Raw genomic sequence first — 23,986 nt, 5'->3', positions numbered from 1 at the left:
GTTCGTTACAGGTATTTCCTTCGTAATTGTTCGCATTTCTGTAACTATACAAGACTTTTGTCTGTAAACTTCGAGGTTTTTTTTTACAGTGCACCGCTTCCGGCCTTGGTAATGATTAACGTCTATGACGAGTTGTGCCTAGATATATATATATAAGGACCTACATTATAACCTCCAGAATAATACTTGTTTACTACAGAGACTTTTATATATCATAAAATTCCTATCTTACCTATAAAAAGCCTAAAATGATGTTGAATATTTTCACATCATTAAAGAATGTATAAAACAAATTTATTCATTTTTAAATCCATTTCCATATGTGCGTAAAAATTTATTTACCTTAATCGGACTAATAGCTGAAGACAATTTGGTTTTTCAGATTTTACTAGGATACTTTGCCTTTGAGCATTTCTGCCATTAAATTTGATATATCGAAAACTGTTATCGGTTGTAGGTAAACGGTACTATCTATTGACCTCAAAAAATAAACATACTTTGAATAATTTTATATCGCTAAAAATGCTACAAATATTTACGTAAATAAGTACATAATGTGTTTTGAACAAAATGCAGTTAAAGTATTCTTTATAAATGGTATAACGTGAATGCTTGGTTTTGAATTGTAGTTTTCACAATAATCGTTGACGGTGCGCAAAAGTTTACAGGTAAACTGCTTTCATTTTCTAATGGAGTGTCTATTGTGTTATAGGTTTCCATAGTGCTATAGTCTATTGTGTTATAGGTTTCCATAGTGCTATAGTCTATTGTGCTATAGGTTTCCATTGTGCTATAGGGAATCCAGCAGGAACATTCCTTATGATCTATTGGCCGTATATCAATGGCCGAATGTTTCAGTATGGTGATAATTCAAGTCGCTTTAGCTTCTGACAGCTGTGAGATATGACTTTGAAATGACTTTGATATGACTTATTTTCATAAACGGAATGTAAATAAAACCTAATTTCGTCCGAAGTTCCTTCAGGAAGAACTTTCCCGTAAGATGAATGTTGAACGCATTACCATACCTACATGCCTAACATTTGCTTGTTAGTCATAGGAAGTTTTAAATTAACCTAGAAACATTTTATTTCTTGTATATACTTAACTTTAATTTAACAGCTGTAGGAAACACTTAGTAAATAATTTGGTTTACATTTACAGATGTTTTAATTTCTCTTACATTCAATCTGTGCCTCACAAAATTAGATTTTAATTAATTAAAAATATTTTACACCATTCAAATTGAATTTGTCATGCATAGTAAAATTCCCACTAGTGAACATTCTATGCAATTTATAAGACTTTTATTTGTGTATATGGTCATAATTAATGGATCGTATTTTTAAATATCCTGTGTTAGCAACATCGTGAACAAATACTTAAAGTTTTCATACTTAGTACTGATTAACTGTAATGACTTAATAATTTACAAAATTCTTTTGGATTTTATGCATGTTTTAGAAATTGTGGTAAGTCTTTTCAGATGGTTGTTTAGTGCATTCTGCACAAAAAATGGGAGAGGCAGTTCTATATCTCCCGTTCTATTGGGTAGACAGACGAAATTTAATTTGCGTTTTACATGTCTTGAAAGCCTGACTTAATATATATATATTGGATTTATATAGAGTATTTCTCTAACGTAGGTATTTCGACACAAAATCGGACTTTTTCTGAAATGGCAATGTTGATTTTTTTTTTTTACATTTCGATTCTGCGATTCAAATTATGCCGTAACATTAAATTTTCTAAAATTTTTTGAGAAACTTACCGATAAATTTAAAACATCTTGGTGCGCAGTTTTCAATCTACACCAAGAATGCCATATGGCGAAATTCTTATTTTATAGTAAATTATTTTCCTTACCCTTTTGTTGTGCACGCGCAGAAAACACGTGTATCGTTCTTTCTTTCAAATTATTTTAACAAAGTGCGTTAATCACATTTGGCTTTATTACGGCATATATGCCGTAATAACGCCAAATGGGGCATATATTGTAACATATATGCCAAATTTCAAAAGACGCCCGTACAGTTCACGTATTTTGAGTAGAAACTCTATTTTTTGCAAGTATGTCTAGAAATACTTATAATTTAAGGTTATGGTAAAATTTTTATAAATTAAATTGTTTTTGAAAAAAATTATAAAAATTAATAAACAATTAAATAGATATATTAAAATAAACCAGAAAATATTTTCGAAATTTATTTGGACTGAACCTGAATTTTGAACTGTGAAAGAAGGGATCAAGTAAGTTTAATTAAAAGAAGGAGATTAATAAATATATTCCAAATTCAATTAACTTTCATAAGCTAAAATTATGAGATCATTTAAAAAAAATATTCTTACGATTTTAACAAAACGAGGCATTAGACATAAATTGTATCGTAGAATCGAAATATGAAAAACCAAATTTGGTCTATCTTCCAGAAAATGCCCAATTTTGTATCAAAGTAACTATGTTAGAACCTATGCTATATATAAATCTAATATATAATCCAATTCGGTCTTTCAAGACAAAAAGCAAGTTAAACTTTTCAATCGGTTCAGTAGAATAATAAGCAGAATGAGAGATACTGAACTGTCTCTCTTCCAGTTTTTTCAGAGTGTACAATTATATTACATTGTACATTGCTATATTACTACATTGCTCATTATTCTCATTACATTATTCAGTAATGAAATATTTTATATAAGCCTATAATAATAATACAGATACTGAGTTTGAAATAGATAAAACAGTAGACCTTGTTTTGGCGTTGATTTTAAATAATGATAATGTTGATAAGCTTGCCTATTGCTATTGGTTTTGATAAAGTTGGCCTTTTCTTTATTTCTATTTCATCTGAGATTCTGAGTTAGTTTTAAAATCATAATTAGTAAAAATTAAATTAAAAAGTATGCAAAAATTGTAACTTATCTGACGTTAATAAAAGGTAACAAACAGTATTTCTTATTTACTTAATTCTTCACTTTCTAAGTTAAATTAAATACCGTTTATCTAAGCTGAATGTAATTTCAAGTACTCTGCCTAATATTTCAAAGAGAGATTTAGAAACTATAGATAATATTATTTTTAAATGCATTTGCTTATGAACTACTTTAATTTTTGTTATATGACCATATGCAAATTAATGAAAGATGATCTTGAAAATGCAAACACATGAGCCAACAATGAAATCGAAAGGCACTTCATTGTTTTTTGAACACGTGCCCAAAAACTTTGGGGTAACAAGCTACCACTAGTACGTTTGCTTAGAACAAAATTCTATCATTATATTCTCACACAAAAGCCTTATTTTTCTTCCAGTGCGTTGGAAAATATTATTATATACTTGAATAAGAGTCTTGAGCATCCTGTTGGCTACCGTCCATATAGATAAAAGATCATCATTAGTTTTATTTGTTTAGGAATCTAACATTATTAATGATGAGTAAACACTTTTCGAATGTTTGTATAGTTGGAAATGCACTTCACTTCATGTAATTCTGGAAATTCTTATTTTATGAGTAATGTAACTAGTGATTCTTGCATTTTCAACATTCTTTGAAAAGAATTCCACAAAGATATTAAAAAGTTTTGACATATTATCAGTAATTAAAAGGTAGATATCAATAAGTTTTAAACGGAATCATGATAGGGATTCTCAGTGACTTTAAGCACAATTCATTCTTTAATATTAGATGTAAGGTATGATATATGATTCTTTCAATCCTACAAGAAATTTAATACTAGCAATAAATAATGATTAGAAATTCATTAAATAAATATTTTTAGAAGTATTTTAAATGCTCCATTAATGTAATTTTTAATGTTCTTAATAGTTCTGAAAGTGTATAGAGTTTAACATTCTTTTGGTAGCATAAATTAAGTCCAAACTTCTAAGAGACTTCGGGCGAATTATCGCTTCGTGTGAAAGAACAACAGTCTTAAGAAAGTTTTGAAACAATTTTTATTAGATGAGAACTGGAGCAGAAATGCGTGTCTCGGGCTTCACAAATCATCTAAACACTTGTGGTGATGTATTTTAAAATAATAATCGGTTTTAAGATTTAAATCAAGTCTAGTAGTCAAGGACTAAATGATTTATTTAACTCGAAATTAGCTCAGAAACTCCTCACCGGCGTAACAGTTTAAATGTCAGCAATCAGAATGCAAATCCGAAGACTACCATCTTACCTGATTCAGCGAAACCTAGTAACGTGGCTTCGAAAGGCAGAAACACACATTAATTTACAATCCAAAATCATCAGCTTAAATACTCTAAAACTAAATTTGCATCCTAGTCGGGAAACATAAAGGAAAAGTGACAGTAAACATCTAAATCATAAAATAACGGTTATATAAAATTGCAATAATCTTACAAGTGTTACAATGTAATTAGTCAACTAATTAAAGTGTTAACTAACTGTTAGATGTTTTCGTTTAAAGAGAAATGTATAAGGAAGACATTTTGGGGGAATCCATTTCGTATTCATATTACCTGTGATTAAGACATTAAAAATTCAAGCATATTCCAAACAATCATACCAACAAACCGTGACGTTCTTACAAAGTCGGTATGTACACAGTTGTAAACTTCTGAAAATGCTTGCTTTTATTTTGCTTATATATTTCGATCCTGGTATTGTTATTGTACTATGCAAGTTAGTGCTTTTCATTTATTTTTATACATTTGTGTATTTTATTTCTTTCAATAATTTCACCTTATTTTATTGTTAAATTTGTGAATATTTCTTGAGTAATTTACGTAATTTTTGTACTATAGATTTTCTTACTATAGGAGATATTAGCTTTTATTTTGCTTAATTATTTTATAATGTATGCAATCCGGTGTACGTTCACCTTAGAATTTTGTAAACAAGCAGGACTGGGCACATAACCCGTTAAATTCTAGCTACCCTTGAATTTTCCGCCACATACGTGAGATATGCCGAATATTTCAAATTTGACACAATTTGAATGCTTCGAGAAATACATCCATATGAGGATATGGAGATTTTCAGAATAGTCCCTTACCCCTTAGTCTTTCAGTTAAAAAATGTATAAATAGACTCCGTGAGATGTTCTGAGTTGAGTTTAAGAGTTAATGTAATAAGTTTGTAATTTGGATTCCTGTGGATTTCAAGAAAGACGTGATTTTCAACCTTTTCTTGCTATGTAGGAGACTTTATAGCATTGAGCTCCGCTGTTGGGAAATTAGCGACAGCAGGACGTTCAGCTGTTTGATCAACAAGTTTTTGAGACAAAATATGGGATATTTATTATTGTGTTAAAGATGATTAGAATGATTTATTTCGATGCCGCTGAAGTTATTTCATAGTAATTCCATTTTTTATTTACGTACTTATTTTTCATCTGACTTGCTTATTAGGTGGGAGAAATACCTTATATACTCCCCATTTTAAAGAGCGACTGGGTTTTTAGGGGACCCAATCACCAAATCCTGAGTGTGGAGAAACATCATCCAACATACTTTTAGTTCGAGCGCCACTTCTAGAGACATTAGGATTTTTTTGGAAGCTACGCGAATTTTTAACACAATGCATTATGTCTGAATAAAATTTTATATGTTACGTGAATCTTTCATAAGCCATCTGCTATCAATACACTTTTACAAGATCAAAATTTAAAGATTATCATCTTGGCGTATCTTCACACTGGTGACTGGAAACACTAGTGGCCTACTGACGTGCCGTTCATTGATTGTTATTATTATTATTATTACTTACGTTTTCCGGCCTAAGGCACTACAGAAAGGAGAGATACTTTCGTTGAGGACTTTCTAAGGGAAACTGGTTCGTAGTAATACGTTACACATGGGGAAAAAAGGAAGACGCCCTTGCAGCCAGCCCGTTCGCGTGAGTCGAACTTCGTACCGAACTACCAGTGTTCAGGGACTTTACCGCTCGGCCGCTGGTGAGCCTTCGTTCATCGATGACCATGGTTTTTACAGTAGCCAGTGTCTTTCCCTTATGGTCAACGAAGTTATTCGGTTCATTTAATTTTAACAATTTATCTAACTTTATTGCACTTTCTTTAACCAGAGATTTTCATGACTTTTCCCCAGTAATAATATATCAACAATGAGCGCAAGTTGGCCATTAGTAACGAGCAACTTTGATGCGCACCCGTATTTCTTTGGTTTATATAATTATTCTGAATTTCATGCAAATTTTCTCCACTACCCCGACCTTTACCTACGAGCTGACCTCGAGTTTCCTCAACTTGTAGGTCGTTGATGAGAAACTACTTTAACGGGCACTGATGTACTTCACTTTTATTTTCTTTTATAAATCTATCTAAATATACTGAACCCTTCAATGCTGATCTTTTGATTACTTTGTAGAGACATTAGGATTTTTTTTTGGGGGGGAGCAAGAGAAGTGAAAAATGAGCCAATGACTTCGCCGGGTCTCGAACCGCGGACCTCTGGAATACGCGCCCAACGTGCAGACCACCACACCACGAATCATGCCAAGAAGGTGGGAGAAATACCTTATATACTTCCCTTTATAAAGAGCGACTAAGGTTTTTAGAGGACCCAATCGCCAAATCCTGGGTGTGGAGAACCATCATCCAACACCCTTTTAATTCGAGCGCCACTTCTAGAAACATCAGCATTTTTTCGATGAGCAAACGAAAAATGAGCAAACGCCTTCGCCAGAAATTGAACTGCAGACTTGTACCTCTGGAATACGCGCCCAGCGTGCAGACCGCCACACCACGAATGCATGCCAAGAAAGTGGGAGGGATGCCTTATAACTTGACCATCAATTTAACTTTACTGCAACGGAAAAGTTTAAATATCTGTCTAAACTTATTTACTGCTCTTAGTAGTGATTTGTGAACTAAAATAATAAGTCTCTCAATCTGTAAGACATTCTACCCAGCATGCTTGAAAAGCACAAGTAAGTACTGTTTTAGTTTTGCATCGCATATAAATTTACTGCACTGCCCTACATCAGAGATTCTCTGGTCGAAACCAAGTGTCCCTCAACCGTATAAGTCATCGATGACTTTGACATTCATTGCTAGACAGTGGTGACCATCCGTTAGCCTTGAGATTTATCGATGCACCTTGATTTAATTTTAAGTTTCTTAAGATTATTTTTTAATTTACGGTATCAGCAACAACTATGACTTATATATTCATTAAGTATCCCTCCTAGGTCGTACGTATGGTCGTCCTAGGTCGCACCACACGATGCCTATATTCCGGATACACGTATCTATTAAGCTGGGAGTTAAAGTATAGCTAGTGTTAAGTCATCTTCATTTAATTTTATTTTAATAAACTGTCTATCCTACTGTAGAGTAATTTTTGCTTAAATATTTATCACTGCATTCTTGACATACAATATGTCTTTAACATCTTAAAAATGAAACGTGGATGTGGAAGCAGAAATAGATTATTGTTCTTTAGACTCATTGCTTCATTGTTTCTTTTAAAAGAATGATTTTTTTTTTGCATTCTTTTCTTGTTTCATAGATTAAAATGATTTAAAAAGAGCATAACTAGTTAAAAAATTAAATGATACTACTATGAAGGCCATGAATTCAATCTATGAATATTAGTTACTAATATTCTATGGTTTCGACATGTCTGTAGTAGGTTCCGATATCTTATAGCTACAGTGAATTTTATTAGATTGATTAGTAAAGACTGACTGATTTAAATGTACAAAATAACTGCATAAAATTCCGAGCTATTTTCTCAGCTTGAATAACAAAATCATTCCATTTAAAATGAGTCATGCTTTCCTGTAATGAAAACAAAAAAAGTTTTGTTTCTGTTTTTGTCAATAATTATTTCATTTCAATCAAATACTATAAGTAATTTATATTCATTTTCCATGAATAATGTGGATCCATTTTACATATATGTTGTAAAATCAGGTTTATATTAGAGAACTTCCTGTTTCTCTTGAGAACGAACCCCAGTGTCCTCCGTTAGGGTCAGAAAACGTGCTCCAGGAAAGACTAGTAAGGACACCCTTCTTGGCGGGATAATCATTGCTGATCGGGTGAGAAAAAACGTTGCTTTTGTCTGAGAAATGGCGAGAGAGTGTGCGTCGAAAAAGCTGTTGTCTTTACCCTTATGTAATAATGCTGTAATGTTACTTTTTAATTAAACAAGAAAGCCTATGTTAAATTTTAAAATAAATATATAAAAAAGAAAAACAAACTAGTCTGAGTTCTTCCATCACGGAAGTTTCGGCGACATTACAGTGTGTTCCATAGATTCGTTGCATGTTTTTTTCACCCTCGTGTCGTATGCAGTTTAAACATATAAATATGCTGTAAAATATTCAAACGATGCTATACCCATTAATGGCTATCGATTAAGGCTGCTGAATGCTGAAAGTTCGGCCGCAGTTAGAACCCGAGATGAATGGGCTAGCTGAATGGTTAGTGTATATGATTTTCTCCAAGTGTAACGTGAATACGAGTCAGGTTACGTTATAAAGCCCGCTACTGAAAGAGCCCTTCTTTTAGGCAGAAAGCTTCGTGTACTTTGGCATAATCAAATAATGCAATATCCGAAAGTTATTAATTAAAGAACTAAAGCCTGTGATAATTATATTTTTCACGAAATCCGAAGTATTATAGACAATTTGTTAATGATCACAAGACGCAAGAATTCTCTCTCTATATACATATTATATATATGTATATAAATACCACTGATCACATTTTTCAAACACAAAAGTTTTTAATTATATTTCTTTCTTGCCTTCGTATTTGATGAATTTTGCGCAGCTCGTATGAATGCTGCTCTAATTCTCAGAAGCATCAAAACTGCTAACTAACTTTATTAATTACATATTACATACATGAATAGTCTGAATACAAGATAATTGAAAAACATATGAAGCTAATAAATTTGAGCTAGGGGACGAAGATAACGGATAACTGTCGGTAACCTAATCTTGAATTAATCAGTGAGAAGTGACCCAAAACTTTAGTATGGTAAAAATTGGATTTTGCTACCTGAGCCCTTTACCGCGTTCAGTAGACTGTAAATGACCAAGATGGATCGGGGCATTTTTGTCGCGTAATAGGGCACCCTTCCCCCATTCGTACGGTCAACGGCAACCATACTTGGACTGATGCCCAGCCTGGTATTTTTCTCGTATGTCGAAATTCCTCCGACTCCCTTTTTATTTTCGGTTTGGTTGAATGCTTTGGATGAATACGGTTACTTGAAAGAATTTCAACATTGTACGTCATCTGAAATTATTCGCATACCTTGAATTTGTAGCTCAGTAAGAAAAGATCTGCATTAAATAAACAAACATAAATATTTTTCGAAGACAGTAACCATGAAACTGTAATTGCGATGTCAAGTATAATGTTTCGAGAAGACCTGAATTGTTGTTTTTGCTAGAATGCTATTATTTATTGCTTTGCATTGTATGAAGAACAAACAAAAATGCGTTTTTGATATTAAAAATTGGTATCATAAAATTGAAATAAAAATGCAATGGTCATTTTTCGTTTAAAAAGGAAGGAAAATAAATTGCTAACGAAACAAAATGAATAAACGTCTAGCAATTAAAAATGTTACAAAGGAAAATTCATATAAAAATAAATAAATAAAAACAAATAACAGCAAATTATTAACTTCGGTTTCGAAATACTCAATAGACATTATTAATAATGATCAATGAAAAATAGACAAGGCATAAGCGAAAAGGTTTCTATGTACGCTACGTAATTTATTTCATCAGTGTAAAATTATTTTGTTCTAAATGTTCAATTTTTAAAATAATCTGTTTCCGTCTTTCCTAAAATCCCTTTTACTTTTTCTCGGCATAGAAAATATATTACTTTGCGCGTGATAATTTCTTAAGCTCTGCATTCATCTAAAATGTAAAATCGTTGAAAGGAAATCTACAAGTGTTAAATCTGTTTAGAATGAAGCATTCTTATCGAATTCCTAGCATTACTGAGCAGGAATTTTAGAGCAATTTTATTTACAATAAACATTTATAAAAAAAAATTCAGTCAATTTATAGGGTATTTCTCTCCTCTTCTTAGCATGCCTTCGTAATGTAATGATCAGCACATTCCGCGCGTATTCGAGGGTTCCAAGTCCCAACGAGCACATAGCTCATATTTCACATCTCCAGCATCAAAATAACCTAAAACCTCTACAGTTGCATCCGAACTAAAAACGATGGTAGATGATGATTCTTCACCAGTAGCAATGGTTCCCTTAATCCCCAGCGCTCTTTAAAAGAGGGAAGTATATAAGGTATTTCTTCCGCTTTCGTGGTGATTATAATTCGTGTTGATAATATTCAGCATACTCGGCGCGTATTCAAAAGGTCTGAGGTTCGAGTTCCGGCGAGGTCATTGCTCATTTTTCATCACTTTTACTTCAAAAAAAAAAAATAAATAAATACTAATGGCTATAGATTGGTGCCCGAACTAAAATGTGGTGGATGATGATTCTTCACCACCAGGATTTGGCGACTGAGTTCTCTAATCCTTAGCCGCCCTTTAAAATGAGTAGTATATAATATATTTCTTCCTCCTTTCTTCATGGCTTCATGATGTAATGGTCAGCACCCTCTGCGTGTATTCGAGAGGTACAGTTTCGAGTCCCAGCGGGGGGCACTGCACATTTTTCACATCTCTTACTTCAGAAACAATCCTAATAACTTTACTAATAATATAATAAACTAATATATATATATATATGTATATATAACGGAAGTATAATATGGAAAATATAATATAATAAACTTAATTTTATTACATTTTCCGTTTAGTTTATTTTAGACTTTGTTTAGAGTATTAGTTTTAAAATTTACTTCATTTGAATACAAATTTGTTATTGAAATCTTTCCCAAAAGATAAGAGACAGAAATTTTTGCAAGCGTGTCACGTAAGTAGATAGAAAATGCGCGTTCACCGACACGCGGTGTGCGGTGTGGGCGTGGCCAATGACGTCACGCAGAAGGCGGGGCCAAAGGGAACGTCATCACACTAGGAGGCGTGGTCACGAGTGGAGTTGAGGTGTTGGTAGATTGCTGATTGAGTTGTAGACCTCCTGCTTTTCATTTAAAGTTAGTTTTTTTAAATTGGCAACGGAGTCATGGCGTCCTTTAGGGACGAAAAAAGAAAATAATTTATTTAGGAATTGCTTATGGCGTCCTCTAGGGACGAAAAAAAAAATAATCTATTTTAGAAGTTTCTTTTTTTTTTTTAAATGTTCTATTATTCAAAATATAGAATTGAACTCTCAAACAAAATATCTCACCAGCTCAGTAGTTTGAAGATTTTAACCACTAAGCTGATGTGATACATTCAGATTCAGGTAAAAAAGCCTATTTAAGAATATGGAATTTGAATCGACTCATCAATTTATTCTGATACTTTTATCCTTTCTAGTTTTTCATGAAACTTATTTCTCAGGTTTTCTGTTTCATAATAACATATTCCTTTACTGTCATATTTTTTTTAATACTTAACGTTTCTAATTTATTTGTAATATTTTATTTAATTTCCACATACTATTTTTTTTCATACCTTTCATAAATTTCAGAATACCTGATTTTTAACTTATACGTTATATTTCACAAACGTTCCCGCACGTGCTTTTTATTTGTTACATTACTTAATTTTAGATGCAATTTCACACTTTTTTTAACGTTATAATGTTCAATATATTCTGAATTTTAACTTCATTTACTTTTTTTAAACCATTCTAGTATTCTATACACACTTTAACTTAGTGGTATGAAATTGTATTTAAAAAGAAACGTTTATTTTTCATGATCTTAGTTCTTTTACTAAATTTTCTACAGAATTTCTAATTTCTTTCACGTGTTTAACAATATCTTCCTTACATTACCGAATATTTTTTAAAAAAACTTAAGTCTATAACTGTTAATTGCTTTTCTTACGTTCATGATTTCCCTTCTGTGTTTATATTTCTTAATTCTAGCTTAACTTATTTACTATAATGTTTTAATTTCTGTCTCATCACTCGTAATTCCAACATTTTATCCCTTTTTATTCATTTTAACGATATGGATTGTTTTCATTTACTCCATATTCAAATATTTCCTTACAATTTTTATAATACTTGTTTTATTCCTCGATCATAATAGATCATCTACAGGTTTTACTCAGAAATTTCCATTCACAACTTTACAGTTTAATACCATTTATATCTAAATGTATTTCTTTCTCATATAGTTTTATGGTCTTCAAAGTTTCTAACATCATATTTAGTTTTAAATCCCGATTACCTTTAAGTGTGTTGATAATTTTCATTTCTAATTTTACAACCACGTTCAGTGTTTCATCCACACATACCAAAATATTTCTTACATTTTCTGATGTTTAGTCTATGTCATATTTCAGTACTTCAAATGAATTTACACTGCTCACACTATTATTTTTTCATGTTTTAGAGACACTAACTATACTAATTTTACTATTTTTCCTGCACTAATTGCATCTATGTCAGCACTCATGATAAACTAGCAATTGTTTTGCATCACATGCATAAAGAAATTCTTAAAACCAACTTTTTCAATATCGTACTTAAATTACTGTTTTCCAGATAGGAATTACCAGTATTCTTTGGTTTTACTCTGTTACATCTTTTTAAATTTTAACATCTTACTTTTAATTCTAACATACATCTTTTAAACAGTTTTTTCATTTAACGATAGCCTTACCTTATTTGTTCAAATTAATTCTTTCATTCACCTTCTTTACTACCTTTCAGTACCTTCATAATTCACTATGCAAACGCAATGTCTTTCACTGACATTCTGTTTAATAATACCACAAGTTTCCTTAATTGACAAAAAGCGAATTATTTCTCATTTCAAAATAGAACTATTATATTTTTGCACAAACATTTCCTTTATCCATTCAAGCCACCCCTTAACCTGTAACTGACGTAGCGATAGGAAAGGAGATTCTTATCATATGCTCTTTCGACATTTGAGGTTTCTAGAACTTCTTTGACAAGTATATCAATACCATCAGAAAATATACTTAACACTTTTACCCAGTTTAAAGGCAACATACTGTTATAAGAATGGTTTTATTAAATTTGTAACACAAATAAACGCATTTTGTGCTAAATAGGCATAAACATTTAGATTCAGAATATTTCTTTTTAATCCGATGTAAGGCTTGAATTTCATTCATTTAAAACGAAAACTCAATAGGTATTGTCATGTTTGTATAAATAGATATTGTCATGTTTTTCAATAAACGAAAACTCAATAGATATTGTCATGTTTGTATATATGAGATAAAAGTTTTATGAATGATATTTAAAGTAATGCTTAGAACTTCATAAAAGCGAACATTCACTATGTTAATACACATATCATCGGTTATTTACATTAATCAATGTAATATTAATCATTACATGTACTATATGCATATATATTTAAAGTTAAATTGTCTTACAATTGAATAATTAACTATTGAGAGAAAGAGGTTCATATCTTACACTATTTAATTCACATGGAACAAATTTTTCCATCAACCACATTGAACCAAGTTTATTAAATTCGCCAAAGCTCTTTTATTTCTGCATTTTCACACTCACGACACATTTTAAATGTAACTATTGATTACCATTTCAAACACCGATATCATAACTCAGTGTAAAACTACATCATAACTCATTTTTTCCCTACTAACTACAATTTTATATATTCAAGAAGTACATCTAAGACATGATCATTTTCTATGTTCTAGCAAATCGATTCAATTGCGAACATACTATTAAGACTTGCGATTTTAGAAGACTTGCATGTATTAACGATGTCAATGTTTCTTCGTTTTTATAAGATTCACATCAAATCATGTCGCTGTAGGGTTTATATTTATTTTAACTAACATTTATTTTAAGTTTAAACTATCTTTCCTGTTAAGCCTTACTTTCCCCTGGAACTGCCAATGCCAGAATATGTAAATTTTGAGTAGAACGCGCAAGGATTCAAATTATCAGGGGAAGTATTATGATTTAAATAGAAGGGAAATGAGTTCGGTGTGTGATATTCTTACTTCACGAGCGCGGAGGTAGTTAGCGAGAAATTGAAGAACCCCAAGTTTCCAATACAAGTTTCCAATTCCAAGTTTGACAGTACATACAGAAGTGAAGGAAGACCCTTGATAAGTGCTGCACGTTATCATGATAACGTGAAGTCTACAGCGCTTATCAAGGATCTTCCTTCACTTCTGTATGTACTGTCAAATTTGGAATAGCAACAATAACCTTAAGATAATACATTCTTTCGCGTATGATTATCAGAGTTTTAGGAATTTTCCATTACTCTATCATGATAATTGGATGATGCTTTTAAGATTCTCCTTATGCATATATGTAATATCGAGGTTCAGAATAACAACATTAGGACACTATAACTCTTTCCCACTATCCTATCATGATTATTTTTACACATATGACGCCAGAAAGACTGGCTTCACAAACAAGACATGACAAGAATGTATTACGATAAGTGTTGATGAAATCATTTCGTTAATGTATGTTTTAGATAATTTTTGCTATTTAAGAATGCTACGTATTTCTATATCATTCAGAATTGTCGTTAGATTCAGAAGCGAATATGAGGAATATATGTGATACAGAGTTAAATGTGAAATTATACGAAGAATTTTATTCACGAAATGAAGCTGATATTTTGCTAGATGAACTATCAAATTATGATTTTAAAAATATTAGTTTTGAAATTAATGGGACTCAGTATGTTCCACGAAGAAAAGTACTCGGTTTTGGTGATGAAGGACTTAGTTACGAATTCTCTGGAACGAGCATTTGTGCAGAACCATGGACTCAAACTCTTCTAAATGTAAAAGATTATGTTGAAACGATAACTGGCAAGAAATATAATTTTGCTTTATTGAACTATTATCCTGACGGAGTGGCGAAAATTTCAACGCATAAAGACAATGAAACTTGTCTCGAACCTGAAAGTGATATACCTATCATCAGTTTAGGTGCAAAACGTCAAATGGTATTTACCAGGCGAAATTTCACATCTCGAAGCGTGGACTTAACTCATGGAACTCTCCTTGTAATGAAACCCCCAACGAATCAATTTTGGATGCACGGAATACCCTCTCAACCTGACGTTAAAGATCCTAGAATTAGTATCACATTCCGAAACATAAAAATTTCGAAAATTAAAAAACGACGCTTGGAAGATAATGAGGATTAACTTCCAGAGGATGACTGGTTTGCCCACTATATGAAGTCTGTTCCTGAAAATATCTTCATGCCGAATAATCGAGAACAGAAAAAAGAAAGTTCGAAGTTGATTGCACAGTGGACTCTTGGTTGGGGATATTTTGTGTCCATAAATCAGTTTGAAAACAGAATGAACATTCATCTACGTGAATGTGTGGAACAAAATAAAATATTATACCCTACTACACGCGGTGTTGTTATAACTCCTGCAACATGGCAAGAATTTTCCTCAAAAATATATGAATTTAATCTTGTCTATACGACTGCCAGCATCATTTGCAATAATGAGTTGGTAGTTTTCAACAAAGAAGGTGAGTGTATTTTTCAACAAGTTTTTAAACAAGATGAAAATTCTTTTAAACTAAAACCTACATACCTAAAAGTAAACTGTGATATTTTAAAAAAATTGAAAGAAATTATTCTTGATGTATCTAATACTTTATATAAAAGTATTTTTGAAATTATTTTACCGTTGCAAATCAAATGTAAAAACAATTGTTCGGATATGGTAAGTGATGATGATGAACTTTTTAAAGAACTCATAAACTCTATCAAAACTGAATTAAATTCAGTGATTAAAAAACTATTTAAATGCGAAGGTTGTATTGTAAATCATCCTTCACAAACAAGACATGATTGCATTATAATAAGTGTTGAGGATAGAATTAAATATATTGGGGAAGATATATTTTTATGTATTAATTTTAAAAATATAAGAGATTCTTTAAGGCAGAAAAAAATGTTTCATTTATTTTGTAATACGTTTTTTGAATCGAAATGTTATGAAGATTATAAAAATGCACTAATATAAGTACAGCTATTCTATTTAAATTTCTGTCTTTGGTTGATGTTATGAGTATTTTTTTTTCCTTATGTTTTTTTTTAATAGAAATATATTGAAATTTTAGTTTTAATTTTAAAGCAAACATGTATATCAAATATCAGTAAATGGATATTGTTGTTAATTTGATATTAACTAATGAAAGAAAATTCTAAGTATATTTTATGTATAATACAGAAACTTGTTCTTTGGAAATAAATAAATGTATTTAAATAGAAAAGCTTCTTGGTGAAATGAATGTATTTTTATTTTTTATAACAATTTTTTTAAGTATTGTATGTTTACAGTGCAGTATATGCTTCAAGTGATTCACTCGTGTTGAAAATTTAAGAGTTTATGAAGCGATTATTCGCTGAACTTATGTGATATATTTGTAAGGTTCCTTGAATACGAGTAATCTGAAGAGATATTTGAAATCTCATGAAAGAAACATCAGATGTAGTGTATGTCCTAAGAAATTTAAGTTTGTAGTTCGAAAAGTCGCGAAGCTTCTCGTCTTAGAATTTTGTAGTGAATAATCACAAGTTCTTTTCATGTAAAAAGGATATGAAAACTTATAAAGTTACTTTTAAGAGTAAATCGTGATAAAAAATATTTAGTGAGCATAAGAATTTAAAACAATATGAATCTTTACATCGTATTGAATGTTCGGACATTTTTTCAAGTAAAACAGAATTTGAAGAAAATCTCACGAACCTTTTTAGCCGGTGTCAAAAGAAACAGAAATATGCTGATGATGATGTTTTGAAACAGCATGATACTTCTCTTCTTATAAATTGCATCCATTGTTTACAAGTGTTTAAAAGAAAAAGTGATCTCTTTTAAACCTGAGAAACCTGAGAAATAAGTTTCATGAAAAACTAGAAAGGATAAAAGTATCAGAATAAATTGATGAGTCGATTCAAATTCCATATTCTTAAATAGGCTTTTTTACCTGAATCTGAATGTATCACATCAGCTTAGTGGTTGAAATCTTCAAACTACTGAGCTGGTGAGATATTTTGTTTGAGAGTTCAATTCTATATTTTGAATAACTGAACATTTAAAAAAAAAAAAGAAACTTCTAAAATAGATTATTTTTTTTTCGTCCCTAGAGGACGCCATAAGCAATTCCTAAATAAATTATTTTCTTTTTTCGTCCCTAAAGGACGCCATGACTCCGTTGCCAATTTAAAAAAACTAACTTTAAATGAAAAGCAGGAGGTCTACAACTCAATCAGCAATCTACCAACACCTCAACTCCACTCGTGACCACGCCTCCTAGTGTGATGACGTTCCCTTTGGCCCCGCCTTCTGCGTGACGTCATTGGCCACGCCCACACCGCACACCGCGTGTCGGTGAACCCGCATTTTCTATCTACTCACGTAGTACGCAGCTTAAAGTATAAATAAATATATTAGGGTGTTATATAAAAGCATATATTTAGCAAACTAAACAGTTATAAAGACTTAATATCTTTATTTTGTTCATAAAAGCTAATTTTGATGTTTAAATGTTTGGCTTTAATATGTAGTAGTCATTAGTTTCACGAAACTTTTAAATGCACATAAATATGTTTTAACCTCTTTTGTCTAAAACATAAAGTAATGCAGCATATTTCTGAACTAACAAGTTTTTTTAATCATTTTATGCAAAAGATGTACAGCAAAGAAAATCGTACAGGCTTGTTGTAACTGATAAAAACCTATCCTTTATAAAGTAAAAGTTGTACGTCAAATTAATTATTAGTATGCTCATTAATGGAAAGTAGTTATCAATTTTGCCTTACTTATTTTCTAAGACTTGAGTCTTCTTTTAGGGCAAAATTTAAGGAATTAGTTGTTTATTTACCAGACTGTAAATAGAATTTTGGACGAACTTTTCTATTTCTAAGTTATTTTCTAAACCTAATTTAATGTTCATATTTAGATTTGTTTGCATACGTTTCTCCTACACATAACTTTATTTGAGGGTCCTATATTATATGTAATATCTTAATGCAATAAAACACAATTTTTTAATCATTAGGTAATAGTAGGTATTCATTAGATAATTCATTAGGTAGTTCAATCACATAAGTTCTTTAGTAGAACTTGCCAATGAATGTTACCAATGATATTAATGTGTATTAATCAAGGAAAGCCTTACATATAATTTTAATGATTGAATAACTAATACTTAATGTACTCGATGCTTATATTTACGATACATTTAATGGAAATTTTGTATTAAATTTCATAGTTAAACGTTAAAATTTATTGAAATAAAAACTATATCCAGAACTGGGTAAAAAATATGTGTATACGTGTAACAAATGTGTCTATATGTATAGATAAACAAACTAACTTAAATTTGACAATATTCCTTTTTATTCCTCATTTTAATTCGATTTCTTTCCCTTCCTGTACTAAAACTAATAACTTTTCATAACATATAAATCTAAAGTCTTAATAATTATTAAGGTAACGCAGTATGCTAAAAAAAATATATACAATCAAGAGGTAACAATTGAAACAAAATTAGAATATGAAAGGGACCAACTTCGTAGCAAAAAATACTCATATACAGATTAAAACAAAAAAAAATTCAATAAAATTAATAAAATATAATCAAACTGAAACAAAATACAGAACCACATTTCTGAATTATATCTAGTTGACATCAGCGCATTATTGAAATATTTTAAAATAAAATTTAAAAGAAAGCTCTAATTAATATCATTTAGTTAGCATACTATATATATATATATATATATATATATATATATATATATATTTATTTATTTATTTACTAATGCATTGATGAATATATTATCAGCTTTGATAAAGTTGGTAGAAATTTAGTTGAATGAAATAAGTTATAAGCATTCAGAAATTAAATTTGATAATATTTTTTAAATGAAACATCAAGTATGAACCATGAAATAATTGAAAATAGAAACTTAAAAACATGAAACTAGTAATTAACAAACCAAGTAATTATCCTCATTCATATTTTTTAGTTTCGCTATTGAAACCTAAATGACAAACCTGTACGTCACTACTATAACGATATTAGTTTCGATGGTGGTCTATTGAATGTGAAGTTTTTAATTACTTCTTGTGAGTTTTAATCAAGTCTTTTCACCTAAGTTTTATAACGTTTTAAATTTTTTGGATTGTATGCTGCATGTTTAAAGGTAAAATATTTTGATTTAAATGTTTCACTGAAATGTTTTATTTCTTCACTTACGTTTTCAACATTCTAAACAAAATATAATTCCCTTTATTTAAAGTTCAAGTTTCTAATAAGAATTTATTTTCTTTTTTCCTTGTATTGGAGAAGGGCCAGAATTTTCGGGTGAACTGTTATAATTAAAATACATTGAAATGGTTCATTGGCTAATTCTAGATACAGAAAAGCAAAGAATTTTGTACAAGAGATATTTCAATTGATTTCAATGTTCCTCTCCCCCTGACGAAGTGGCACTGAAGTTGATTGAATTCTATTGCTGTTATGTTCATTTTTATTTAAATTTAATTAAATTTTTTAATTGGGGTATTGCTTGTTTTAAAGGTTTTGGTTTTAACATTTTCTTTAAATTCTTTGTAACCTTTAATGGATTATTTGAGTTTTATTAATTATGAATTTCACTTTTGGTCTTTATGAAAAAATTAGTTCAAAATTTCTTAATTTATATCTTTACTTATAATTATTCAGCTGCTTAAAGCGCGAAAACCCTACGCGTGTTTATGCTTTGTTTAAAAAAAATTGTTATATATATATATATATATATTTATACGAACATGATTTTAATGCTATTCTGACCACTCTGCAGCATCGCATAACGTATCAGTTTCCATGTCATTAAGGTGAACGTAAACCAATGATATGATTGTGACTAACCATACGTTACATTAATGAAATTGTAGAATTTCTTTTCTGAAGAATAAACTATTAGATAATGGAAATTCTGTCTGGTGGATTACAGTGTCTGAAGAAAGTAAAATAGATTCTAAGGATGGCACTTCTATGAAACGCCAATCCTACGCAATGTATAGTACATTTTATGGAACATATATCACTATCTGTTCTATATAATATTAGATCGACTGCTGGAAATAATGAAAAGATTGATGCTTAAACAGTCAAAATCACTCTGAATGATCACATCCACTGAAGTTTCAAAATCTCGCTTTATGAAGAGTTTTGTATTATCCCCATATGCTTTATTTACTAATATAAATGCCTGTAGGTACATTTGTGAAGCTAATAAATTATCAGCATCTATCTCAAAAACAAACTAAACAGAAAAAAGCTATTTTTTTAATTTTTAAATTAACATTCTGATAATGAGTGGATAACTTTCCTTTTATAAATAACGCTCAGTGTAAGATGATATTATACTCTAATTTAGTAGATAGCGTTAATAAATCTTGATATTAAATTTTGCTAATCTCATTATTATTAGTTAATTCTTGTTTCCAAAAGGCCTAATTTACACGCAAATGTTTAAGGAGCCTGAAATCAAAGTTTGAAATCAGCAAATTTTACAACCAGACTTTTCAAAAGCTTGTTCCCTCACTTGTGCCCAGATAGCTATATATCTAGAATAACATACAACTCCCCCAACTACCGGCATGACCGTCGCATTGGTGATTGAACTGTCTTATCACCGAGAACGTTGTTGCCGAATTGCAGCCGGTGAACTATTTTCAAGAATTTCTTTCTATTTTCAAGAATTCAAAGCAATAAAAATTAAGAGAAATTAAGCGAATAAATGTTGTTATCTATATAAACAATTCAAGTTATTTTGAAGAAGTTCAATTAATGATAAATTCTTAAACTATAACAAGGGCCACGAATGTATTCCATTAAAATATATTGTCTGTGAAAGACTGTAGAGAAGAAACTGCTTAGCTTGAACCTTTGAAAATAGCGTGAAACAATTATAAAGTCATTATAAAACAACTGTTTCATACTTAAAAAAGATATGACAATTCGTATTTAAAATGCAGGGAATACGTTAAATAAATTAATTTTTGTGTCACATATAAGCAACCTGTGCTTCATTGTGTGTCTGTAATCTTTTTACGTTCTTATAAATGTAAAATATTGCGTTATTTGAGAAATGCTGTTTATTACTCACTGAAATTCTAGGAAAATTCAACTGTGTGCCATGCTGGAGTGTGGGGGAGAAGCATTCATTATGATCTAGTTATTGATATGGTTGCCTGAATCGTCATCTAGTTTCAGTAACGGTAAATCTGGTGAATGAGCAAATCTAACGCCTTCTCTAGACAGATGAATGGTTAGAAATGTGCTATGACTTCAAACAGTTAACGAATTATCAGCAAAACAAATCGTGCGATACGCTGGGAGAATTTATGCCTCAAATAGCACATTTCTAAATTGTTGCAAAACGGCAGATAGCATTATTGGGCCAACAGCGATGGATAACATCAAACTGCCTAGGGCAAAGAAACAGCCTGATTTTGAGTCATATGTTATACCAACCTTGTACAGGTAAACATGCTAATGATTCCTTAGGACTGTTATATACTCGTACTTGGTGAAAATCAGAAGGTCTCTCTTCACGAAGCATACAAACGTACATCATTATATTCAATGTGAATTTGTCAAATTATGAAACACTACAGAATGTCATTAGTTACTCCTAGAATCATTGTTTAAAATCTTCAGATTGACAATGTAATGATGGCAAAATCACGCGTGTTCTTAACCCATTTTACAGAAGTCTCTTTCGAAGTAGTCTGTCACTCTTCACACACCGTTTACTAATTTCATCTACGCTTTTGTCGTCATTCTATCAGATATAGAGATTGTTAGGTGCTAAACCATTTGTTTATCCATTTCCTCATTTAACCCACAGTTCTCATCCCTGTTGTACCCTTTATCCACTTTCGAAACTATGAAAATTTAAGTGCTTGCAGTTTCAAATGCTGGACAAGCTGATGATGATGATCTATCATAACTTTGGGTTACTTACTATATGCGAGTTCTGACAAACTTCTATGCAGGTTAAGTTCCTCATGTCTCTATTTCCTAAGCGAAGATTTCAGAAAGCAAGTTCAAACGAAATTTCTTACTCTTTTACATCCGTAGTATAAGTATTGGAAATAATCCTAAGTGCGTCATATACACCTCCTCTTGATTTTCAAATTTACTTAATTTTTTTTTTCAAATTTGAATCCCCGTTTTAATTTTACCATTATCATAGTCGTTGCTAAAATTTTTTATTGCTTGGTATTTCTCTCTTCCCCCCCCTCCAATTTTAGTAAATGTGTAACAAATGCGGGGTAACTATTCAGTTACGGTACCTTCTCTAAATAGCTTTAATTTTGTTTGTTGAAAACCAATAATCTTTGAAAATATCAAAAATGGGCTTGCATATTATTTGAATTTCAGCAAATGCTATTTGTGCAAGTGTAAGTTAATACGCGCTTTTAAGGTGCAACGGACCCTCAAAATCTGGATTCAAGAATCATTTCACGCTACCTTGTTTCTAAATTTTCATAAAGCAATACATTTCAGTCAAACAATTTCGTTCAAGTTATGTAACTTAAATATTTCATAAATTTCGCATAAGATGAAAAAACCTTATATTTGAATTAAATGCGGGATAACTGTGTTCAGTTAATCGGTTTATTTTTACTTGTTAAAAGCCAACAGGTTATATTTTTTTAATGGCCTGGCCTTACGCAACTACAGGGGTCGAGAGTGGTTTTTATTTCATTATGGAAACACTTAATATGTGGCCACCGTTGCCTCCTATGAAGGGACGGACAGTTAGAACCATCACTTCTCTAGAATTTAAACCCGGGTTCATCCCTATCGCTACGGCAGTCAGAGTCATTAACCGCTATACTAACTGGGCAGCATAGGTTATAAATGTAGTCTTTGAAAATATAAAATAAAATTAGGCTTTCATATCGGTTGAGTTTCAGTATTATTTTTCTGTCATCAAATGTTATTTGTGAAACCGTAGATTAATACCTGCTATTAGATGAATTAGATCTTTCATGTCTAGATTCATAAATTATTTCATGCTACCTAGTTTTTAAATTTTCATAAAGCAATGCATTTTAGTCAAAAAAAATTTGTTTACGTGTTCTCATAGTTGTTAAATTTTCATAAGTGATATATCTCAGTCAAAAAATTGTGCTCAATTTTATAATTTAATTATTTGAGAAATTTCGCCTAAGATGAAAAAACAAAACTTTGATTCGCATCAAATGCCGGAAAATAAATATTTTGATCCTGTAAAATGCCAGCGCATGTAATTTAGAGCAAGTCCGTGTACCGTTAAATAACTACGAGGAAGAAACAAGATGCATTTTAAAACTCAAGGGTAATCTTCATTTAATAAATAATCAAATTACTTACGCTGAGAATGCAATATTATGTAATGTTGAATTGTAAGGTTAAATTAAAGATTGCAAAGGTATGTCGAGCGTATTTATCCTTTTAAAGTGCAGTAAATATATCTTTTAATAAATGTACTTATAATCCCTTTTCACACTCAGAAGCATTATATGAATTTTTGAGTGGATTTTGCTTTAAATATTTCTTACGTGCAGCTCACCTGTTTCGTATTTAGGTTATTTCTATAAAATTTTAATAAAGTCTGAAAGCATTTTTTTCGCAAGGAAGCTAAATCGATAAATCCTGTGCTGCCACACACCTTTTGCTTTCAAGAAGAGCTTTGTGTACCTTGCTATTTGATCCTGGAAGCCTCTTCTAAAGCCTCACTTCCCACATTGCACATCTAGTTATTTTTCGTCTTTTGGTGTAATAACAAGGTGCGGTACCTTGGGAAAAAGATTAAGGAAAAAACGTGGCAGATTGTCATTTTATGCCACCGTTACCTCTCACCCCCTTTTTGCTTCCCTCCCTATGGACTTATTC

The 23,986-nt window shown here is 30.9% G+C and overlaps 1 protein-coding gene across 2 annotated transcripts in view; it reads left to right on the top strand.

Moving 5' to 3' along the window:
* Window positions 1-23,986, top strand: part of LOC118188933 (CUGBP Elav-like family member 4) — a 495,200-nt gene that overhangs the window by 279,784 nt on the left and 191,430 nt on the right. The gene's annotated exons all lie outside the window — the stretch shown is intronic.

This window comes from Stegodyphus dumicola, chromosome 1, assembly GCF_044657685.1.
Source record: "Stegodyphus dumicola isolate Sdum_Otavi_A_Nest chromosome 1, ASM4465768v1".
Lineage (NCBI taxonomy): Eukaryota > Metazoa > Arthropoda > Arachnida > Araneae > Eresidae > Stegodyphus > Stegodyphus dumicola.
Note: the sequence above shows the minus strand (reverse complement) of the source record. Positions and strands in the feature narration are given on the sequence as shown.